This window comes from Protopterus annectens, chromosome 1.part2 (genome assembly GCF_019279795.1).
Source record: "Protopterus annectens isolate FY-2018-M chromosome 1.part2, PAN1.0, whole genome shotgun sequence".
In the NCBI taxonomy this organism is placed as follows: Eukaryota; Metazoa; Chordata; order Ceratodontiformes; family Protopteridae; genus Protopterus; species Protopterus annectens.
In genome coordinates, this window is record NC_056727.1 from 1,237,278,791 (window position 1) to 1,237,301,598 (window position 22,808).

Genomic DNA, 22,808 nt, shown 5'->3' on the forward strand with positions numbered 1-22,808 from the left:
TGTCCTAAAGGAGAAAGAAAATAGCATAATGCCCTTTGATTTTAGGAAGAAACTATTTCCCAAGTTTTCTCTTAACTATTGTATAAAATAATTATTTTAAATGAGAAACACCCACACATTATACGAAACAGCATAAGCAACACAAATGCTACGAGAATAGACTTTTATTTTGGTAAAAACGTGAAATTGACCATTTCAGGGGTGTGGGTATGGTTTGTCTTACAAAATCTCATTTTCCTGAAAGAAATGTCCCACTTTGGGCATATGAGACAGTGAAAAATCTATTTTTTGGCATTAAACGGTTGTTTTGTTCCTTCCATTTTCCTCCAGTTTGTTTATTACCTGCGATTCGTTTACATGGTGCGTTGATTTCATCTTATGAGTACTTTGCTAGATAATGGTTTCTTCCGCTCTGCATATACAGGTGTGACTGTTCAGATTGAAGAGTGGCTATTTATAAGATTTTTGAGTGTGGTCATATTGGTTCGTAACATGGAATTGTATTTCTTTTTGTTTGTTTTGTTTAAAGGGATAAAGTACTGGTCAAGTGTGAACAATTGCAGGCTCAGCCTAAAGCTTGTTATTCTAATCGAGCGCTTTTCTATAACCAAGAGTAATGTTTATGGAAACTGCGTGTCCTGGTCAAAGATATATCCAAACTGAGGAATGCAGATACTGTCTCTCGTTCGATACGCTTTGTCCCAGCTGTCGGATTTCATTGGATACTTGGAAAAAGTTTCTCTTCTGTTGTCAAGGGCAAAATACACACGTTCTGACGACGACTGCAGTCTACGGGTCTACCGGAAACCACATCCTTCAACCTAGAGACTGCGAAAATATGTACAAAAGGAGTTTGAAAAGTATGTACACTTAAACTCACAATCGGCATTAAACGTGCATTTTGTGTAATATATAGCTCCTATCGCTTTCAATAGGTTTGAGGGTTACTATAGAGAAGTAAACGTGATAAAACCGACGTAGACTAACTTCTTTTTGTGTTTTTGTTCAGATTTTTTTTCGATAATTTTATATCAGCAGTAGGCAAGGGGATGTGGCTACTACAAATATACAAAACTGTGTTTTGGGAGAGCATGCCACCCACTCTGAACCATAGCTCTCAAATAATCGGGAATAGATTTCAACAGAATCACGGACATATCCAGAGATAATCAAGGAGAGTCAGAGCTTCATTGTTGAAGTTGTCTGTAAGTTGTTAGCAAGTGTTCCACATTTTGCCCATCTGTTCCACATTATGAGAGGTAGTGTTCCTTCCTTATTTTGAAGAGGGAAGGTTGAGAGCTACGGATTTGAAGTCAGCTGACATAAGCTTATACTACCTAGTGCAGGACTCTTGGATAAATGCCTAACATAAGGGACATATATTAAATATTGCTTTTTTACGTTTTTAGAGTAACATGATTCGCATTAGCACGTGTTTTCTGAGGGACGTGAAATTTGAAACTCAAACGTCTGCTAATAGTGACTGCAATCTTCAGTGGTTTGCTAGAAAACAACACGTTTTATGACAAGCTCACCAAGGTATAAGGCAAAAATCATAGAGCATACATGTCAGAGACGTCCCTGATACAGCCTTAGATTTTAGCTGTGTCCCTCTTAATCCCTCCTAAAACTGGTGACTTTTCAGAAAAGGTGCTGAATTACACTACCTCATTTCGGTTCTTAAAAAGTTCATGTTCCTCGAAGTTCCACATTGAAAGGGCCTGTCACAAATTCAGTGTTAAGAATTTTTTAACTGTTATCCAGGTACATATCACTCAACTGTCCCTGGTTTTCATTCAAATTTTAGTTCTGTCCCTCTTAATCTCTCCTAAAACTGGTGACTTTTGGAGAAAAGGTGGTGAATTAAACTTAGTAAATATTGACAATAAGTTATAGACTTATTTTACTTAAGAAAAGTTATGTACTTACCATAACGTTCCATCTGTGTTGTCCATCTTCATTTATCCGTGACAGATGGGTCCAGTTCCGATATCACCGTTACTACAGCTCAAGCAGGCCAAAATCTGTCAAGTTTCATCCTTAACCATAATCCCTCTACCCCAGTTACCTCAGAGTTTACAGATTAGAAACTATGTAGAAACCTTAATGGAAAAGTACAGTTTTGTACCTACCATAAATGTAGATGTTCGAGGATCTCCATTGCTGCAGTCCTGACATAAGGGTATTCCGCTGTCCACCATCGGCCCGAATACCAAAGGGCTAGAACCGGCGTCGGTCATCGGCGCTCGAGACTGACATCAGTACGTGCCAGTACAAATGCGCATGACCGACGCCATAACCTCAGTCTTTCTTGCCTCAGACGTCAGAATGCAAAAAACACCACCCAAACCTCAACCTAAAAAGAAAAAGGGGGAAGGAGGGAGGGAAAATTGGACTGCAGCAATGGAGATCCTCGAACATCTACATTTATGGTAGGTACAAAACTGTACTATGTTCTTCGTCTCCCATTGCTGCAGTCCTGACATAAGGGTAGAATCCCAGAGCAACGGAAAAAAGGGAGGCTGGTCAACTAAATAGCAGTAGGAGCTGCTGACATGCCCTGTAAGATTGCAGTGGCAAATAAAGAGGTAAATGATAATGCTTTGTAAAGGTATGTACAGAACTCCAAGTAGCTGCTTCTAGAATGTCTTTAGTAGCTACCCCTCTCAAAAAAGCAGTAGAAGTGGCCGTAGCCCTAGTAGAATGAGGCCTGATCCCAGCTGGAACATCCTCACCATGATGAGAGTAACAAAAAGCAATACAATGGCTAATCCACTTGGAAATAGTTTGTTTCGAGACAGCTTTCCCTCGTGAAGTCAAAGCAAAAGAAACAAATAATTGTTGAGATCTTCTGAACTCTTTGGTTCTGCTCAAATAATACCTCAACTGCCTATGTACATCCAAAGAATGCAAAACTTTTTCCCCGTCATTTTGGGGGTTAGCATAAAAAGTAGGCAAATGTATAGATTGGTTCAATGCCACATTAGAAATCACTTTAGGCAGAAAAGTAGGATTTGTACGTAAGGAAACTCTGTCGTGAAAAATCAGAAAAGGTTCCACTGCCATGAGGGCCTGTAATTCAGATACCCTTCTAGCAGAAGTAATAGCCAACAAAAAAGCAGTCTTCCAAGACAAGAACTGCAATTCAGCTGTAGCTGCAGGTTCAAAAGGAGGCAGAGTCAGCTTTTCCAAAACAAAATTAAGATCCCAGGTAGGAGTAGGAGCTCTCCGTGGGGGTCTGATATTCTTTGCCCCTCTAAGAAACTGTTTAACCAATGGATGTGAAAATAAAGGAGGGTCACAATCATAGTGAGCAGAAATAGCCGCAGCATGCACTTTTACAGAAGAGAAGGACAAACCCTTGTCCAATAAAACAGTCAAATATTGCAATGTACAACTCAAATTAGGCAATTCGACATCAAAGCCTTTAGCAGAACTCCAAAGAAAAAATCTCTTCCATTTACCAGCATAAACTTTTCGAGTACTAGGACGCCTGGCCTCCAAAATAACATCCAAAACTTGTTGAGGGAGCCGAAGGTCCTCCTTCTCTAAAACAGAATGCGCCAGGCTGTCAGGTGCAGGGAGTGCACCCTGACATTGAGAAAATGATTGTTTTCCTGAGACAATAAGTGAGGAATCTGTGGCAATGGCCAAGGTGGTACATGAATCAAGCTCCTCAACAGAGGGTACCAATGCTGACGAGGCCAATCCGGTGCTATAAGGATCATGCAAGGCTTGTCCCTCCTGACTTTCAACAGCACCTTTGGAAGAAGAGGCAAAGGAGGAAAAGCATACACGTGAAGGTTGCTCCAACTGAAGGATAGTGCATCTATTTTCCAGGCTTTGGATGAAATAGCCTTGTGCAAAACAGTGGCAGTTGGAAATTCAGAGGAGAAGCAAACAGATCTATGTCCGAGTTCCCAAGCCATTGTCAACTGAAGAAATACCTGAGGGTCCAATTTCCATTCGTGAGGATCCACAATCTGTCTGCTCAGAACATCTGCTAAAGAATTTTGTGCTCCTGGCAGAAACTGTGCTCAAGAGTGATGTGCAGATTCAAAGCAGTTTCCCACAACAGCATTGCTTGTCTGCAAAGAGGGTAAGAATGAGTTCCCCTTGCTTGTTGATGTACCACATGACAGTCGTGTTGTCTGTTCGAATCAACACCAGTCCTGGTTGAAGTAGGCTTTTGAATCCCTCCAAAGCAAATTGAACTGCCAGCATCTCTTTCATGTTGATATGCAAGTGAAGTAGCTCTGGGGCCCAAAGGTCTTGAATCCATTTTCCTCTGAAATGAGCTCCCCAGGCTGACTCTGAGGCGTCTGTCATTAATATCTGACTTGCCTCTGGTTGGGTCACAGAGAGCCCCTTGTTTAGGTGACATTCCTGAGCCCACCACAGAAATTCTCTCTGAATGCAAGGTAGAATCCGAATGACAGTGTCCAAATCGTGGCAGTGTTGAGTCCAAACGTTCTTGAGATACCATTGTAGCTTCCTCATATGCAGTTTGGCATTGGGAAGTACTAGAATGCAAGATGCCATGAACCCCAAGGCTTGAAGGACTGTCCTTGCAGTCAGCCTGGACATTACTGACAGCTGTTAGAAGTATAGGTGAAGATTCCTTTGTTTGTCCGGGGTAAGAAATGCCATCTGAGCAGCTGTATTCAGTTTCACACCCAGAAAACACATCTCTTGTGAGGGTACTAGACTGGACTTTATTTCGTTCACAGAATACCCTAGGCATCTGAAAACTGTCATTACATACTGCAGATGTTGAAGAAGTTCGTGCTTGCCTTGAGCCAGAATCAAACAGTCATCCAGATAAGGATAAATTTGAATTCCTGCTAGCCTGAGAAAAGCTATTACTGGAGTCAGGACTTTCGTGAATACCCTGGGCAGTAGACAAGCCAAAGGGCAATGCAGAGAACTGATAATGCAAATTCCCATTCCGAAACCTCAGGAATTTCCTGCAACTGGGCCTGATAGGAATGTGAAGATAGGCCTCTTTGAGATCCAGAGTCACCATCCAGTGATCTTTGCCCAGCATAGGTAACAGCTGTTGCAGTGTTAACATCTTGAATTTTGGAATTTCCAGAAAGGTATTTAGAATGGACAAGTCCAGAATTGGTCTCCAAGTATTTCCTTTCTTTGGCACTAAGAAAAGACGGGAATAAAACCCCGTGCCTCTTTCTGCAGAAGGTACTTCCTGTATTGCTTCCAACTGAAGCAGAGAAGAAATTTGAGCCTGCGCTTCCAGTCTTTGCTGACGAGGCACATCCGGCATACCTTTGAAAGGAGGGAATGTGTGAAAATAAAATTTGTAGCCTCAATTTATTATGTCCAATACCCATTTGTCTTGGGTAACCAAGTGCCAATTCCTTTTGAAAAATCTCAGTTTTCCTCCCAGAGGGGCTGCCAGCAAGGCAGAGTCCGGCAGCTGAAGGCACGGGTCATTGGGTCTGTTTCCGAAAGGACTTACCCTGCCCTCCCCAGCAGAAGGGGTAGAAGAACTCAAAGACCTAGAAGTAACAGGGCCCTGAGAGGAAGCCCTACCCCTACCTCGCCTCGACCTGCCCCTAGACTGATAATCCGAAGAGGGGAAAGACCAACCCTTAGCAGGCCAATTCCTACTGAACTTAGGGGGCTGAACCTGTAAAAAATCCTTAACTGTCTGCATAGACTTAGCTTTTTCCTCCATTTTTTCAAAACTGACTCTACTGGAGGACCAAAAAGAACATCAGATTGTAGAGGAGCATCCATAATTCGAGCCTTAACATGCTCTGACAAGGTCTGATCTTTAAGCCAAGCATGCTTACGAATGACTGAACTAGTAGCAGCCACCCTGGAAGAAGCCTGTAAAGCATCAAAACCACCCTGCAAAGAATGCTTACCAACTTGGTCTGAAGCATGCACTAAATCCTGAAGCTCCTTACATTCAATACCTTCAGCTAAAGCATCTACTTTACATTTCAATTGGCCCAGCAAATAATTTTGATACCGAAGCATATGAAACTGACAATTTAAAGCTCTCATAGCTAAAGTAGAAGAGGTATACAGTTTTTTACCCCACCTATCCAGGGCCCTAGCATCCTTGTCCAGAGGAACTGGATTCTTAACCACAGAAGCCCTAACCCCTTTGGGGCCTTGAGTAATAGTTTCTGGATCAGCCCTAGGACTCTTATATAAGTACTTGTGAGCTTCCGGAACCCTGTAGTATCTATCTGGTTTAACCGGGGCAGGAGGCAGAGAATCTGGGTTAAGGGCAGCCTCAGAAAACACATCCTGAACAACATCCAGTACAGGGGGAATAGCCAAGGGCCTATGCTGAGACAAAAACAAGAATTCTCTCAGTCTTTTACGGGAATCAGAATAATCCTGGCCCTCCCATTTGAAATGTTCCCTCATGGAATGCAAAGTCTCAGAGAAAGAAAAATCTTCTGGAGGGGACGAGGGAGTAGAGTCCTCAGCCTCCGAATCAGAATAGGGAGGGAAATCCTGAAGTTCTTCTACAGAGGAATCTGACTCATTGGAAGACTGAACCAAACCTTCCAACTCTGGCTCTACCCTGGGCCTCTTCGCAGGGGGGGGCATAGAACCCCTAATTAAAGTAATCAAATCTTCAGCCATCTTTAACATGTGCTTCCTAGGAGCTGGACCCTGGGGACACGCACCAACAGGGGCAGACTTAGACTTAGAATGGGATTTGCTTTGAGAAGGAGGAGGCCTAACTACCCTATGAGGGGAGGGAACCACTGACATCAGAGAAGCGCCCTCAGCCTGGCCTAACACAGGAGAAGCCACTTCCTGCAGTAACAAAGGCTCCCCTTGAGACTCAGGTAAACTTTCAGAAGGAGCCGCTGAAGTAGCCAGTGGTACTACAGAACCGGCGTCCGGAGTGGCCACCTCATCTTGTTTGGACCGCAAAGACTTTTCTTTGCGTTTCTTAGAAGAACCAGTCGTCGGAGAATCCGACGGCATGTTATAATTACAACGTTTACCAAACTCTAGCCTAGCACAGTCTAACCGACGTTTAATAGTACGCTTGTTAAAAGTAGCACAAAAGCGACACCCAACAACGTCGTGCTCAGGCCCTAAACAAGGAATGCAGAGTGAATGGTAATCCCTATGAGGAATCCGTTTCCCACAAGAAATACAGTTATTAACTTTTTCTGACATCCGTCAATACTGAGGCAAGAAAAAGACAAAAATGTCCCCAAAGGGGTACTTAGCCCAACTTGGTCTCCGGTCTGAAACTCGAAAACCGACAATTCCAGAACGCCGAACAGCACTTGCAAATGCTGCTTCTGCTTAGGGACCATGCGGCAAGAAAGACTGAGGTTATGGCGTCGGTCATGCGCATTTGTACTGGCACGTACTGATGTCAGTCTCGAGCGCCGATGACTGACGCCGGTTCTAGCCCTTTGGTATTTGGGCCGATGGTGGACAGCGGAATACCCTTATGTCAGGACTGCAGCAATGGGAGACGAAGAACATCCACATCTGCAATGTTTCAATATGTGCCATAATCACTATGAAAGTGTCCATTACAACAAAAAATCACTAAAGGCTGGGGGATCGAGGGAGGGTAGTGAAGGATAAATGAAGCTGGACAACACAGATGGAACGTTATGGTAAGTACATATTTATCTGATGTTGTCAATCTTCATTTTATCCTTGACATATGGGACATAACCCCCAGCTACTTTAGATCTTGGATGGACTCATGGAACGAAATTCCGGAGCGCCATTGAACAAAAGGATGCTCTTCCCCTAGAGACCAGATTCAATTGGTAATGAGTAATAAAGGTATGGGGAGTAGCCCAAGTAGCCACTGCACATATATCATCCATTGAAGCTCTAGATTGAAACAGCTGAGGTAGCAACAGATCTTGTAGAATGTGCCTTCATAATTTTTGGCAAGGCAATGTTATTTTTGTTATAAATAAAGGAAATGCAATTATTGAGCCATCTGGCTAATGTCACTTTGCTAGCAGGTTTACCAAGATTAGTACGTGAAAAGGACACAAAAAGCTGGTCAGATTTTCTGATGTCTTCAGCCTTGTGTTCTGTGAAGATAAAGGCGTAATTGTCTGTGAACATCTAGTAAATGTAAGAGGTATTCACTTCTGTTTGGAAAGAGTACTGGTAAGTCAATAGACTGATATTTGACTCTGACACCACTTTAGGTAGAAAGGTGGGATTTGTTTGTAAGGTAACTCTGTCTTTAAGAAAAATCAGGTAAGTTGGTTTGCAAGATAGCACCTGAATTTCTGAAATTCTTCTAGCAGAGGTTATAGCCACTAATGATCTTTTTCAGGACAAAAACTTTAAATCACAGTCTGCAGATTGTTCAAAAGGATGACGTGTGATGGTTTGCAACACTGGGCTTAGGTCCCAAGGAGGAGTAGGGTCTTTGAAAGGGGGGGGGGGGTTAGCAGTAATGTTCCTCTTAAAAAGGTCTTACAAAGCTTATGGGCAGCCAAGGAATGATCTCCTAAACCATCACGGAAGTCTGAAATTGCTGCTAGTTGAATCCTGATGATAGAAGGGAAAGCTCCTGCATCGAAAAGAGAAGCCAAGAAGTCTAAACTATTTTCAATAGATGCACAGAATGGATCAATATCTTTTTCACGAGCCCAAAAGGTAAATCTCTTCCATTTACTGGAGTATAGCCTCCGGGTGGAAGGCTTATGAGAAGCAAAGAGCATTTTGCGTACTGAGGAAGAAAGGTTAAGATGCCTGGCAACTAGTGGAACTGGAGGAACCAGGCCAGCTTGGGGTTCAGAATGTCTGGATGGACTAGTCCGTCTGGATGTGACAGAAAATATGGAGCCGGATCCAGAATCCAAGGTCATTGAATCAAATAAGACCAAAGAAAGGGAAACTATATCTGCCGAGGCCAATAAGGTGCAATGAGGATTACTTTGATCTTCAGTCTGAGTGCTTTCTGTAAAAATTTTGGAATTAGAGGTATTGGAGGAACTGCATATAATAGTCCACTGGGCCAATTGTGGAGAAGAGCGTCTCTTGGTGACTTCCCCAGGAGGGGGAATTGGGGCAAAGAAGCTGCTGCATTTGTTTAGGGGAGAGACAAACAGGTCGCAGCAAGGCTGGCCCCATTGATGGAAAATCCTTTCCGCCACTGCTGGATTGAGAGACCACTTATGAGGATGAAGTATACATCTGCTTAATTAGTCTACTATCACATTGGAACTCCACAGAATGTGTGTTACTATTCGAAAGTGGTTGGAAGAGATTACCCACTGCCACTCTCTGAGAGCTTCTTGACAAAGGGGGTAAGACTTGGTACCTGCCTATTTGTTGCTGTATCAAACTATGATATATTGTTTGTTTGGATTGCAGTTGTTCCCAGAGGAAGAGCTGACTGAAAGGCTTGCAATGCTAAAAGTGCAGCTGTTGGTTCCAGAACATTGATATGCAGATTGACCTCTAAGGGCAACCAAGTGCCTTGGACAGTCTTGCCCAGAAAATGCCCCTCCCACCCCATCTGGGGGGTGTCCGTGGTCACTTTGGCCTTGGGCTCTGGGAGGATGAAGGGATGGCCTAGAAGAATTTCTTTGGAATGGATCCACCAACTTGCATCCTTCCTACAAATATTGGTAATTAGAAACTTGTCCGACATAGGTTGGTTTAGCAAGGACCATTGAGATGGCAGTAGCCATTGTAGAATTCTCATGTGAAATCTGGCTAGGGAACAAGAGTTATTGTTGCTGCCATTGATGCCAGAGCCTGCAAAATTAGTGGAGAAGGTACTTTCTTTCTGTGGATTATCTTCTGAACCTGAGATATAATTTTTTGAAGTCTGGCTGGAGAAAGATATGCCAAGTTTGAAGTAGTATTCAGTACTGTCCCTGTAAACTGTAAGCTCTGAGTTGGAGTCAGCTGGTATTTTTCATGATTTACCAGTATTCCTAGATATGTACCGGTCTTGAGAAAGTAATACTTTGCCTCTATCAATTGATGCCTGGTTGGAACTGTAATTAGCCAGTCATCCAAGTATGGAAACACCTGGAATCTTTGCAGTCTCAAGTGAGCTTCTGCTACTACTGCCATACATTTGGTGAACACCGTGGGGGCTGTGGTGAGGCCAAAGGGCAGCACTCTGAATTGGTAATGTCTGGTTCCCAACCAGAAGCGGAGGAATCTTCTGGAGCATTTGTCCATTTATATGTGATAATATGCATCCTGAAGATCTGTTGAGCACATCTAATCATCCTTTCCCAAAAAAAGGGAGAATGTACTGTACTGTGACCATCCGGAATTTCATTTAGAGAACAGATTTGTTCAGCACACTGAGATCCAAAATTGGTCTCCTGTCCCGTCTTTTTTGGCACTAAAAAGAATTGTCTTTTTTGGCACGAAAAATAATCTTGAGTGAAATCTAGATCCTCTCTGGTCTGGTGGGACTTCATGGATAACTTTTTTGTCTAGGAGTTTTTGAATTTCCAGAACTGCTGGCTCCCTCTGGGTGGAACATCAGAGATTTTCTTGCAAGTAGGGGGAGAATTGGAAAAGGGTGTGATATAACCTCTGGATATGATCCATTGCACCCAAGAATCTATTGTAATATTTTACCACGTGTTTTGGTGCAAGGATAAACATTCCCCAACTGCCTCTAGAGGAAGACAATTGGGCTTCCCTTCAAGAATGCTGAAAGGGCTTATCTGGAAATAAGTCCCTAAAGCCCTGATTCTGTGGACCACCTCTGCCACATGGATGGCATCTTCCAATGTAGTTCCCCCCTCTGCCCCGGGAGAACAAGCACCAAGTGTGTCCTGGAAAGGCCCCGGAGATTTTCTGAACCACATGTTTCCACCATCCCTCTGATTCCAGAAAAAGGATCTTGGGGGTTGGTGGAAAAATGTATGCCCTCTGCAGAAAGGGTCTTGCCATCCTTTTCACACCTGGATAAAGTCTGTCTCACTTTTGGACCAAAATGTGATGATCTGGTAAATGGAGCACAAATAAATGAAGACTTAAAATGTTACACAAAGATACATCCAGGCATGTCTTCTTATGGCTACACCTGAACCTGCCACTCGGTTATTCTCTGTGGCTGCATGCATAATGAGCCTCATGGACGAATTAGACACAGACTTCAGGGTGGCAAACTGGAATGCAACCTTATCCTGGACTTCCTCAGTAACAGCTCCTGTGAGGGTATCTGACAACTCCTTGATCAGGGTCCTCTGGAGTCTTGTAAAATGTGCCAGGAAATTCAAAGACCCCAAAGGTCGATGAAGTGTAAATCTGCTGCCCAAACCTATCCATCGCCCGGGACTCTATACTGGGAGGATGGCTAGAGGAAGTTTCGTCAGCCAGTTCCTTTTTAGTGGCAGCCACCACAACCATGGCATCTACCAATAGACCTTTAGCCCAGAATTGCTTGTCCTTGGAGGTGGATAAAATTTTGTCTGGTCTCTTAGAAATAGGTTCAATGGTGTCTGGCACCTTCGATACCCTGTACCAGATCAACTGGATGAGCTCATCAGCAGGCGGAGTCACCCAATTTGTAGACGGGAGAGTACCAAAAGCCTGCAGGTACACACTGACTTCTCTGAGGAATGAATTTGGGACTCAGTCACCTCTTTGTTTTAAAATTTCCAGAATGTCCCCAAAGGAGACATCATCAGAGGGTGACCTTGGGGACTCTTCTCCTTCATTATAATCAGTGTGCTCTGTGACTGACTCCCGAGGGGAATCTAAGTGCTTCCTCTTGCACTTTCTCATCTGAGGAACCTCTTCAGGGGGATGGTCTGGGGAGGTATCAGAAGAAGATAGAACATGAATCTGTGGGTCCTGCAGATTAGCTACCCACTGTCCCAGTGAAGAAACAGGTCAAATAAGAGAGCATGAGGACAGAATGTGGTCCGAGGAGGATGGGACAAACTGAGATACCATTGTGAACAAAGCCTTCTCCATTGCCTCAAAGGCTGGCCCACCTGAAGAGGAAAGGGAGCCTGGAACCAAGAAAGATTGCCTCGGAACTGTGGTCACTCCTAACTCTGACGAGACAGCCCCTGAAGCAGAAGCCTCTGCTGAGCTGCACCATGCTGAAGCTCCAAGTTGCAGAAATGGCTCCAAAAAAATTGGAGTCTACTCTGGTTCCCCGGAACCAACAAGGCAGATGCAGCCTCGGGAGGTCTCCAGATCTGACAGGGCCAAAGAACTCGGGGAAATAATTGGTTCCGAAGGGAAAGATATCTCCAGAACCAATACAATTGGCACCGGAAGGCTCAGAACTGACATCTCTAAAACCTCAGAGGAGGAGTAATGACAGGGATAAAAACTGAATTGGTTCTGAGACCCAAAGGGGTTGGAGCCAAGGGGAGTCCTTTAAGTCATCTCGCCAACAGAATCTTATTTACTAGTCTCTCTACATCAAATTCTGTGAGACTTTTGGTGGAATGGACAGAGGTTTGTGAAGGAGATTTTGGTCTCTGTATGAAGACCTCGGGCAATTCGCCAGCAAAAGGATCAACAGAAGGTGAACAGACAGCCCTTGGCAAATCAGGTAGTTGAGTTGTCTGCACCAATGTAGTCAGTGTCAAAGATACAATGTCCTGATTTTCATGTTGTGTAGAAGTTCTGGCCAGCATTTTAGGATCCATAACAGTTTTCGGTGCTGATAAAATAATCTGCACCAAAGATTTAGATAGACCAATCACAACCAAAGTGTCACATAGTTCACAACACCAGTGTGCCACCCAGCAACAGCCCCTAAGGCAAGACAATGTACCTAACACTTTAGTCATAGGTGACTCCATAGTCCGGCATACTGATGTCCCTCTCACCAGGTTGAACAAGGAGAAAATTACAGTCAGCTGCCTGTCAGGTGCCAGGATCCGCCACATAACACATGCACTCAAGTCACTCCACAACAAGTACAAATATGACTCTGTCATTGTAAGTACAAATATGACTCTGTCATTGTCCATGTTGGAGTGAATGACTTGAGACGTACCTCCCTGGATTACATGAAAAGAGACATGGAAGAGCTCTCAGATCATGTGGCCCAGGCAGGTATGACTCTAGCCCTGAGTAGCATCCTGCCTTCGCCCAGAATGATACCACAATATAAGGACAAAATGATTGACTTCAACAATTGGCTAAGCTTCAGGTGTCATTCAAAGGGGATCCAGTATCTGTCTGCCTGGGATGACATGATTGACAGACCATGATGCGTTGCCAGAGATGGTCTGCAGCTGTCGCCCCTGGGATTCAGATTACTGGCTAAGGCTCTTGCCACCCCTATAGTGCCTTTTTTAGGCAAAGTTCAAATGACAAAACCACCACCGTAACAGGTACAAGCATGCAAAATCTGAAGGTAATGCTACTCAATGCTAGAAGTCTAAACCTCAAAATGCACTCTCTCGAGGCACTCCTAAAAATGGAGAACATCGATATCTGTGCAGTAACTGAGACCTGGTTCAAGGCTCCAGAGAGCACCCCTGCAATACCAGGCTACAACTCTTAACACACTTTTCGGCCACCAAAGCAGGCCTGAAACACTAAAGGTGGAGGAGTGTCAATATTCACCAAGGATATTCACACCACCAGGCTAATTGCCCAACACAATGCGTCTGAAATTCTCCAGGTGCAACTAACACTAGGTAAGACTGCAATCCAAATTGTAGCTTGCTACAGATCCCCCACCATACCCCAAGATTCTCACTACACCTTTCTAAGCATACTGGAAAATATTAAGATAGAACCAAACACCGTAATACTGGGTGATTTTAACTATCCTGCCATTAACTGGGAAAACTACTCATGTACCAACACCTTTGCCCAACGGTTCTTGGAATTCATAAATTCCAACGCCCTGGATCAACTAATCCATAGTCCCACCAGGGGCTCCAATATCCTAGACCTGGTCATTACCAACATGGGAAATCGATGTTCCACACCAATGGTCACCCCCTCGTTAGTCAGGTCTGACCATAAGCTAATCACCCTTAACATCCACATCCCACCCCCACCCCCCAGTAAGGAAACCTCCATAAAAAACTTCTCCAAAGCCAACTTCATGCTACTCAAGTCAGAAGTGACAAACTTCATGACACCCATGCATATGGGAACTGAAAGTTCAACTGCTGAATCCTACACTAAGGCACTGTATGAGCACATCCACTCATGCATGAATCGTGCCATCCCAAATAGAACCAAGATGCTCTCATCCAAAAAAAGAAAGCCAATCTGGTGGTCCCCTGCCATAAACAAACTTTACAACAAAAGGAAGAAACTGTTGCAGAAAAGAGGAAAATCCCAGGATGCAAAAAACTTCCTTACCAGCCTCAGTAAGAAACTGAGATCCCTCCTAAAATCCTCCAAAGCTAGTTACGAAAATAAAATTGCCAAAGATTCCAAAGACAACCACAAGGCATTCTATAACTATGTCAAGACTCTAAATGGCAATGCTCATATCTGCTCTGAGCTAAAACAGAATGGCATTAAATATACTGATCCCAAGGACATTGCCAATATCCTGGCAGATCGATTCAGTGCCAACTTCACCCCCCTCTCACCCCCTAAATGGCCCATCTCAATACGGGGAGATTGCCAAATTCTGGTAATAACGGCCACACAGGTAAAAAACGCACTCTCCAAAGCTAAGAATACAGCATCCATGGGACCAGATGACATCCCGGGCTGTGTACTACATGAACTACAATATGAACTGGCATCTCACCTAAGTGTCATGTTTAATCATAGCCTCACCTCAGGTTTCATGCCCACTGAATGGCACAGAGCTACAGTTATCCCACTCCACAAGGGGGGATCCACCTTGGATCCCAGAAACTACCGTCCCATCAGTCTGACAAGCCTTATCTGCAAAGCCATGGAGCGTATTATCATGGAACTTACAAACAAAGACATTGGCAACCTTCAAACACTGGACCCCACCCAGTTTGGGTTTGTGAAGGGCAGATCTTGTCTCCTGAACCTGATTGACTTCTTTGAATCAGTCTCCAAAGCCATGGACAAGGGTATTGAATCAGTCTCCAAAGCCATGGACAAGGGTAAGGTGGTCCACACAGCCTATCTAGACCTTGCCAAGGCCTTTGACACCACACCCCACTCTGGAATCATAGATAAACTTACTAAGCTGGGCATTAATCCCTACGTCACCCAATGGGTTGCTAACTGGCTTACTGATAGAACCCACACTGTAAAAGTAGCCGACTCCAAATCCAGCTCCAGACAAGTGACAAGTGGAGTACCTCAAGGTTCAGTCCTGGGACTGCTCTTGTTTGGCATCTACTTCTCTGAAGTACAGGCCAACACTAAGGGACTCTGGATAACAAAGTTCGCAGATGACTGCAAACTGGGAGCCATTATTGAATCCCCAAATGATGTGGATACTCTACAAAAGGGCCTTACAGAAACAGATGCTTGGTGCCAGAGCCATGGGCTCAAGCTCAATGCCAAGAAATGTATAGTTATCCCTTTGGGAAAAAACATGTATCCATGAATTACCATATAGGTGGCAGTACACTAAACACCGAAAGTGTGATAAGAGACTTAGGGACACAGGTGGACAGTGGTCTCACCTTCAATAACCACATCGCCACAACAGTCAGGAAATCCTTCTATGTGGCACACCTCATCACTAAGGGCTTTTCATCCAGAAAAAAGGAGGTCATTGTCCCACTGTACTCATCCCTCATTAGACCCATTATAGAATACAATGCCCCATTTGGTATGTACCTCTCAAGACATCTGCAACAACTGGAAAGGCCGCAGAAATACCTCACTAAAAGAATCACAGGCCTAAAGCAGATGCCCTATGCTGACCGCCTTAAAAAACTCCAGCTATACTCTGTCGCATATCGTCTACTCTGAGGCGATCTCTGCTTAACATACAAGGCCATGTCAAACCCAGAGCTGTTGGACATGCTACACTTAAAGATATCCCAATCCCTCAGAGCCACACGCTCCAGGGATCTAAACATTGTCATCACAATAAACAAAACATGCTGGAGAGATAGGTTCCTGACCCAGAGACTCCCCAGACTCTGGAATAGATTGCCCATACATGTTAAGCAGAGTGCCCCTTTGGCCCTCTTCAAAAGGAACCTTGATTGGATGGGAGAAAGGAAATTCACCCCGGGGATCATGTCAGTCGCCCTGCTAGACAGGGTTCCAGGGAAGTAAATACTGTGTGAAGAATTGTTATGGCTAGGCTTGTATAGGCCCTAGGGCTGATAGCCTAGTACCAACCTATAAACCTTCCATCGACTCCGAGGTGCTTTGTGGAGCTGATGGTCTATGCTTTTTGTGAGTTGGTTCCAAGGGGGAAGATGGAAATGGCAAGCTTCTCTTTTTTGATATCTCTAAAGACAAAGCAGAGGAAGGGGGAAAAGTATAAGATTTACTCTTAACAGCAGATATGGCTTCTCCAAAGGCTGATGGAATTAAGCCCTTTAAGATTAATTTATTTTTTCTCTCGATGAGAACTCTGACACTAAAGCCATGGCAAATGTTGCAGTCTTCTTGAAGATGAATGGCCCATAAGCAATAAACACATAAAAGAGGCGTGTCCAAAAGGGAGATTTGTGGCCACACTTTTGAGACTTTTTAAAACCAGTGGGCCTTTAGGTTTATCGCCATAGTAAGTGACTACACTACAACAGAAATGGAGTAGTGGGAAAAGTATAAAAACTCTTTTTTTTTTTTTTTTTTTAAGAAAGAGAAAATTAAAAAGGGGGTAAGGGGAACTGTCAACACTGCTAGATTACACAAAAGTGTATGGGAAGATGTCAAAGGACACTAAAATTACACTAGAGTACTATAAGAATAAACACAATATAAGAAAATAGTCTTAAGCACAAAATATTAAGAAAATATTAGTAAAATATTAATAAAATAAACTTAGCTCAACAACTGAGGTGAACACGTTTGTCTGGAAAGTGGCAAACGAGATCTGAGGTAACTTGGATAGGAGGATTGTGGATAAGGATGAAGCTCCAGAGTTTTTAGCCTGTGTGAGCTGTAATAATGGCTGATATCTGAACCAGACCCATGTGACAAGGATAAAATGAAGATTGACAACATCAGATTGCATATTAATTCATACTCTTACTCTGCTAATGTCTCAAGTTAATAGTACTAATATTTTAAGTGTCCCTAATTATTTCTAAATTTGTCCTTGATTCTGTTGAGATTTGTCCCTGATTGCTTGAGAGATATGCATAGGATGGTTAAAATGTGCTATTTTCACTTAAAAATGGTTCTTTTAATGAATTGATATGGTTCAGATTTATTTACCTTGGATATCTGTTACAAAAGTTCCTAACACTGAATGTGTGACAGACCCTTTCAGTGTGGAACTTCAAGGAACATGAACTTTTTAAGACCCAAAAATGAGGGGCGTTCCTTGTAGTAGGTTTCATAGGTGTGTACTAGGCTAATGGCCCTGGAGCCTTTACAAGCCTAGCCTAGAAGTGCCCCGGCGTCATGCCGCCCAACATTAGTTCCCAGTGCCTGTATCAAGTAGAGCCACAGGAGTGACCCTGGGGTGAACTTTCAATTACCCATCCAATCATCAAGATTTCTGCTTGACAGGTATGAGAAGTCTATTCCAGAGCACAGGCAGTCTCTGTGTGATTAACCTGTTCCTCCAGCATGTTCTGTTGATTGTGGTAATCAGGTTGAGGTCTCTGGAGCGTGTGGTGCAGAGGGATTGGGATTTCTTTAGCTGTAGCATTTCTAACAGAACTGGGTCAGACATGGCTTTGTAAGTCAAGCAGAGATCACCTCTAAGTAGGTGATATGAGACAGAGAATAGCTGGAGTCTTTTGAGTCTGTCAGTGTAGGACATGTGTTTAATGCCTAGGATCCTCTTCGTGAGGTACGTCTGTGGCTTCTCCAGCTGTTGCAGGTGTCTAGTGAGGTACATTCCAAATGGGTCATTATACTCAATGACTGGTCTAATGAGGGAAGAGTAGAGAGAGACAATGACCTCTTTCTTCCTGGATGCAAAACCCTTGGTAATAAGATGTGCCACATAGAAGGACTTTATGACCACAGTGGCAATGTGGTGGTCGAAGGAGAGGTTGCTGTCAACCTGCATCCCCAGATCTCTTATAACACACTTTCAGTGTTCAGTGGGCTCCCATTGATGTGGCAATTAGTGGGAACTGAGTTTTTACTAACGGAGATGACAATGCAATTTTTGGCATTAAGCTTAAGGCCATGGTTTTGACACCAGTCATTGGTCTCAGTAAGGCCTTTCTGTAGGATGTCTGCATCACTTGGAGAGTTAATAATGGCTTCCAGCTTGCAATCATCTGTGAACTTGGTCAGCCATAGTCCCTTTGTGTTGGACTGGACTTCTGAGAAGTAGACGCTGAACAGGAGAGGACCCATGACCAATCCATGTGGGACTCCACTCGTGACTGGTCAACGGTCTGACTTGGAGTCTGCTTCTTTCACACTGTGTGTTCTATCTGTGAGCCAGTTTGCAACCCACCTAGTGATATAGGGGTTGATGCCTAGTTTGGTGAGTTTATCAATAATTCCAGAGTGAGGAATGGTATCAAAGGCCTTGGCCAGATCGAGATAGGCTGAATGCACTGCCTTACCCTCAACAGCCTTGATGACTGACTCAAAGAAGTCAACCATATTGAGCAGGCATGATCTCCCTTTCACAAAGCCAAATTGTGTGCAGTTAGAGTTTGGAGATTTCCTATATCTTTGTTAATCGGGTCCACGATGATGCGCTCCATAGCTTTACATATCAGACTTATGAGGCTAATGGGGCATTAATTCCCAGGGTCTGTAGTTGCTCCCCCTTTATGGAGAGGGATGACTGCAGCAGTGTGCTATTCAGTACGTACAAAGCCTGAGGTGAGGCTGTGACTGAACAGGGCACACAGCTTTGGTGCCAGCCAGTTCACTTTGTAGTTAATGTAGAGCACAGCCAGGGATATTATCAGGTCCCACAGAAGCTGCATTCTTGGCCTTGGACAATGTAGTAATGAGGTACACTTGAGAGGTATGGAAGATGGAAAAAAAATTGGGTTATGTAAACCTGTTTATTCCCCCTATTCTATTCTTGTGCAATCTGTAACAGACCCAGTGCAGCCAAAGAACAAAAATAGAGCAAAGCACCTCTAAGGAAAGGGATATTCAATAAATGGGGCATGATCAGATGGAGTTTGCTAATCAATCTTACAATAAATTGTCTTGTTCATTATTAAAAATGTTTTTTTCTTTTTGGCATGTGAATATGAAAATTACCAATAAGTAGATTCTAGTAATTTAAAACATGAATTATTAATATATACTATTCTATTTGAAGGCATTAGTCAAGGCACAAAGGCGACATTTTAATAAATGTATTTTTACTCGAGTTCTATTTTAAGCAAATCTTTAGCTAGTTGTGGATATTGTAGGTTCTCCTAGCTGCCTGTAAGTGTACATTGCTGTAAAAGAGAAGAAGACCGATAACTGTAAGAGCTGGTGAAAATGCAGTAATGGATTCTGACCGTAGTAGCCGTGAAGTTCTGTCCATAAGCTTAGAATACCTAAGAATTACCTAAACAAACCACAAAAGTCTCAAAATCAAATCACGAGAGCTACCCAGGTAAGTAAGAATCTTTAAGGAAATATTTTTTCTTGTGTTACAAGGAAGCGTATTGTAGAGATGGTGTCATGGTGAAAGAGTTTGTTCATTGTGATGGTGGCACACTTCTTGCTTTATCTTCTCTTGATTGTGTCTGTGCTTCCAGCTTAATCTTATCTTGACTATATTTTGCACCATATTTATAGATGTCAACCAAACTGAGATATTGTGGGTGACTAGGTACAGAAACTAATACCAGTGGTTAACTTGGCGCATTTCTTTCACCACTACAAAAAAAAAAAAATGTAGGGTTCTGAAATTTAGTAAAGTTATCTGATTCTCCAGGAAAATGCCCAGACATGACAACAGCCTTGGAATTTTTTTGTTTGTACTGTTGCTGTTTGAATTGGTGTCCACTTGTAACCATTCACCTCCTGTCACCTTGCACACAGGAATGTATATTGGATTGTTTTGCTACATTGGCAACTCAGAAATACTATAACTCGACAGCTAACTTGATTAAACCATACATCAAAGCTGCAATGAAAAAGAAGTACAAATGAGGCAGCACAGCATCAAAGCCAGTGGTCAACCATTAGCATTTCACATGGCATCTGTAACAGATTTAAGGTGTAAGTACAGACATTTCATGTCATTGTGTATGGGGTAAGTGATAGCTCTATACAACGCTTGCATTTTGGGATAGCTGGCATTCATGCCAAGAACCACCCTTCAAAACTGTACATGTTTATTACTTAAAAGGCAACAATACAAAAAGTATTCTGCCCCTTCTTCAGGAACATATCCATCTATTTTGTAGCTGGTGAATAAATCCGAGTAACATCAGAGCCCAACATTACTTCCACCCATACACCTTTGCAAGATGGAAGCATAATCTTATGCTCTGAGACTGTCACTCAAGGCTCAGCCTTGGGAGTAATTTCTGTGAAAAATATGTATCTCCTCTCAGAGTATGTGTTAGGTGGTAGAGCAGCTATCCTGAAGCTTCATAATAAAAGACCAAATTTAATTTATTCAAAATTAACTGGGAGGATAAGCAGCATCCCTCATTAAACAGGATGATAAGTGCATATAATAGTAATAGCAAAAAGTTGCTTAAAACTGGGGTAGCAGCTATGGTTTTTGAATACTGTTCGGTTACTGTAGTATCTCAGCCAAGCTTGTGAAGGTTAACAGCAGCCTCAACCCAGGAGAGAACACAGAGTCAAAAAATGTTATATTAATGCAAGAGCGTACTAAGCAAGTAAGAAATACGTAAACAGGAAGCATTACTGCATGATCACCATGTACAAAATAATTGCCAGAAACAATTTTACAGTAAAATGATTGATGCATTAGTTCTTTCATTTTCCAAGTTTGTAGGGTGGCAAATCAAAACATTTAAAGAAAAATTGTGGTAAGTACCATTAGATACTAGCAAAGAAGACAAAGCATTTAAATTGCTATTTCTTTTACAAAAAGGAATATTTGCCTTTTTATTTATTTGCTTTCTCTGTTTTGTTTGGACTGTGCATCAGATTCCTGCAACTATGAAGATATTAACTTCCAAAAATGTTCATATGGTTACAAGAAAACTAGAGCGTCAAGCTTCACAGGTGTGAGAAAGAGTAATTCTGAAACAACAGGCTGGTGCTAAGACCTGGGAGCTAACTACGACTCACCTGTGCAATGCTGCAGGAAACAACCTGCTCCGAGTTTCTGTGGAACAGATGTATATCTTCAGATATTATATACAGTTATTGGGTATACAGTATAATAAAAGAGAAAAACAAAGATGCTGACATTTAAAGTGTCCTAGCCCAAATATCTATATGGTACTTTTAAAGCCTCATTTCTATTTCAGTTTCCTCATGTTCCTTTTTATTTGAAGTAAATGCAGTGTTTTCCTTTATTTACTGTGATGTGTTTAATACGTGTTTTGGTGGCAGCTTCCTTCATAATGACTTTTTTCAACATTCAAGATAATCTCCACAGAGATACAGAAATGTTGCTCTAACATGGTACCTCTTGTATTATGACTTGTCACATGCTCCTAACTCCTGATTTTTGGTTATTTTCTAATTTCTACAGTGTAACACTTGTCAGCTAAACTCCTGAGCTCTTGTTGCATTCTTTCATTGAAGCTATCAATGTGATGATGTGATTCCTGGAGCTACACAAAAATAAATGAACAAGCAAGACAACTGTTTTCATTGCATTCTGTAACTGGACTACTTTGAATGCATTTGCACCACACTCTGCCCTCCTATCAGTCATGTAAATTGGTGCAAGTTGGAAATTCAGTTAATGAAAGGAGTTGTAATAGGAGTGTAAATCAGAAAGGACCCCCCCACACACACAAAAAAAATTGATACAGTTGAGAATTCAGGCAAAAGTAGACTGGCAGGCGAAAAAGAAAAAAGGCGGCGCCTTGTGTGGCAGCAGCTGCTTTGGCTCGTCACATAAATGTGTATTTGTGTAATTCTGCATCTATTATTGTGTTCGTCATCTGTGTCTATAGAATTTTGTGCATTATTGTCATGTTAAATGTAATCTATGCTTTGTATGCACATTAAGCTCGAAGAAATGTAATTTCACTTGGTTCGCACTTGTGTGAATCAAAGTGACAATAAAGTTTACTTTGACTTTTGACTTTGATGAGAGTTCCAGATCACAGTTTTTCTGCGCATCAGAAACTGTCTTGCCAGCAAGGACAAAATCATTAATTGACTGGATGACCCTGTAAATGGTGTGCTGGTCCTCATATTGCCTTTCCCAGATGAGACTGTTCCATTTTACATAAATTTGCCACAACTAAAAATAAATAACTTAGGATTTGGATAAAATATCAAAGTATTACAGAAACTGGGATGTTACCTATATACAAAATGGGAAAAAGGGGGTTGATGCCAATGTCTATTTATTGATTGACATTTCCTCACCCATACCTATGCAAACCTAGATGACGTGTCTTAATCTTTACTGCTGCAAAATGTAGTTCCCCAAGCTGAAGTTTGTGTGTGTGATCTGAATGATTAATATCTACAGGCTTCTTTGATCTATGGCTTTTACTTTACATCTTCAAGGACCCAGTGTGTGAATCTTCTAACAGATGAAAATAACCACACACCAAAAAAAACTACAAAAAATATTTCTTGCAAGGAGGCCAGCTCTCTTGCACTGACTTGTAGGAGACTTCAACCCATACACCATTTTT

The 22,808-nt window shown here is 42.6% G+C and overlaps 1 long non-coding RNA gene across 1 annotated transcript; it reads left to right on the forward strand.

The window, feature by feature from the left end:
* Nucleotides 1-469: 469 nt before the first annotated feature.
* On the forward strand, nt 470-22,243 carry LOC122792319. Its single transcript, XR_006363305.1, has 2 exons — nt 470-860; nt 21,130-22,243. It is a non-coding gene; the product is annotated as an uncharacterized LOC122792319 (long non-coding RNA).
* The last annotated feature ends 565 nt before the right edge of the window (nt 22,244-22,808 follow it).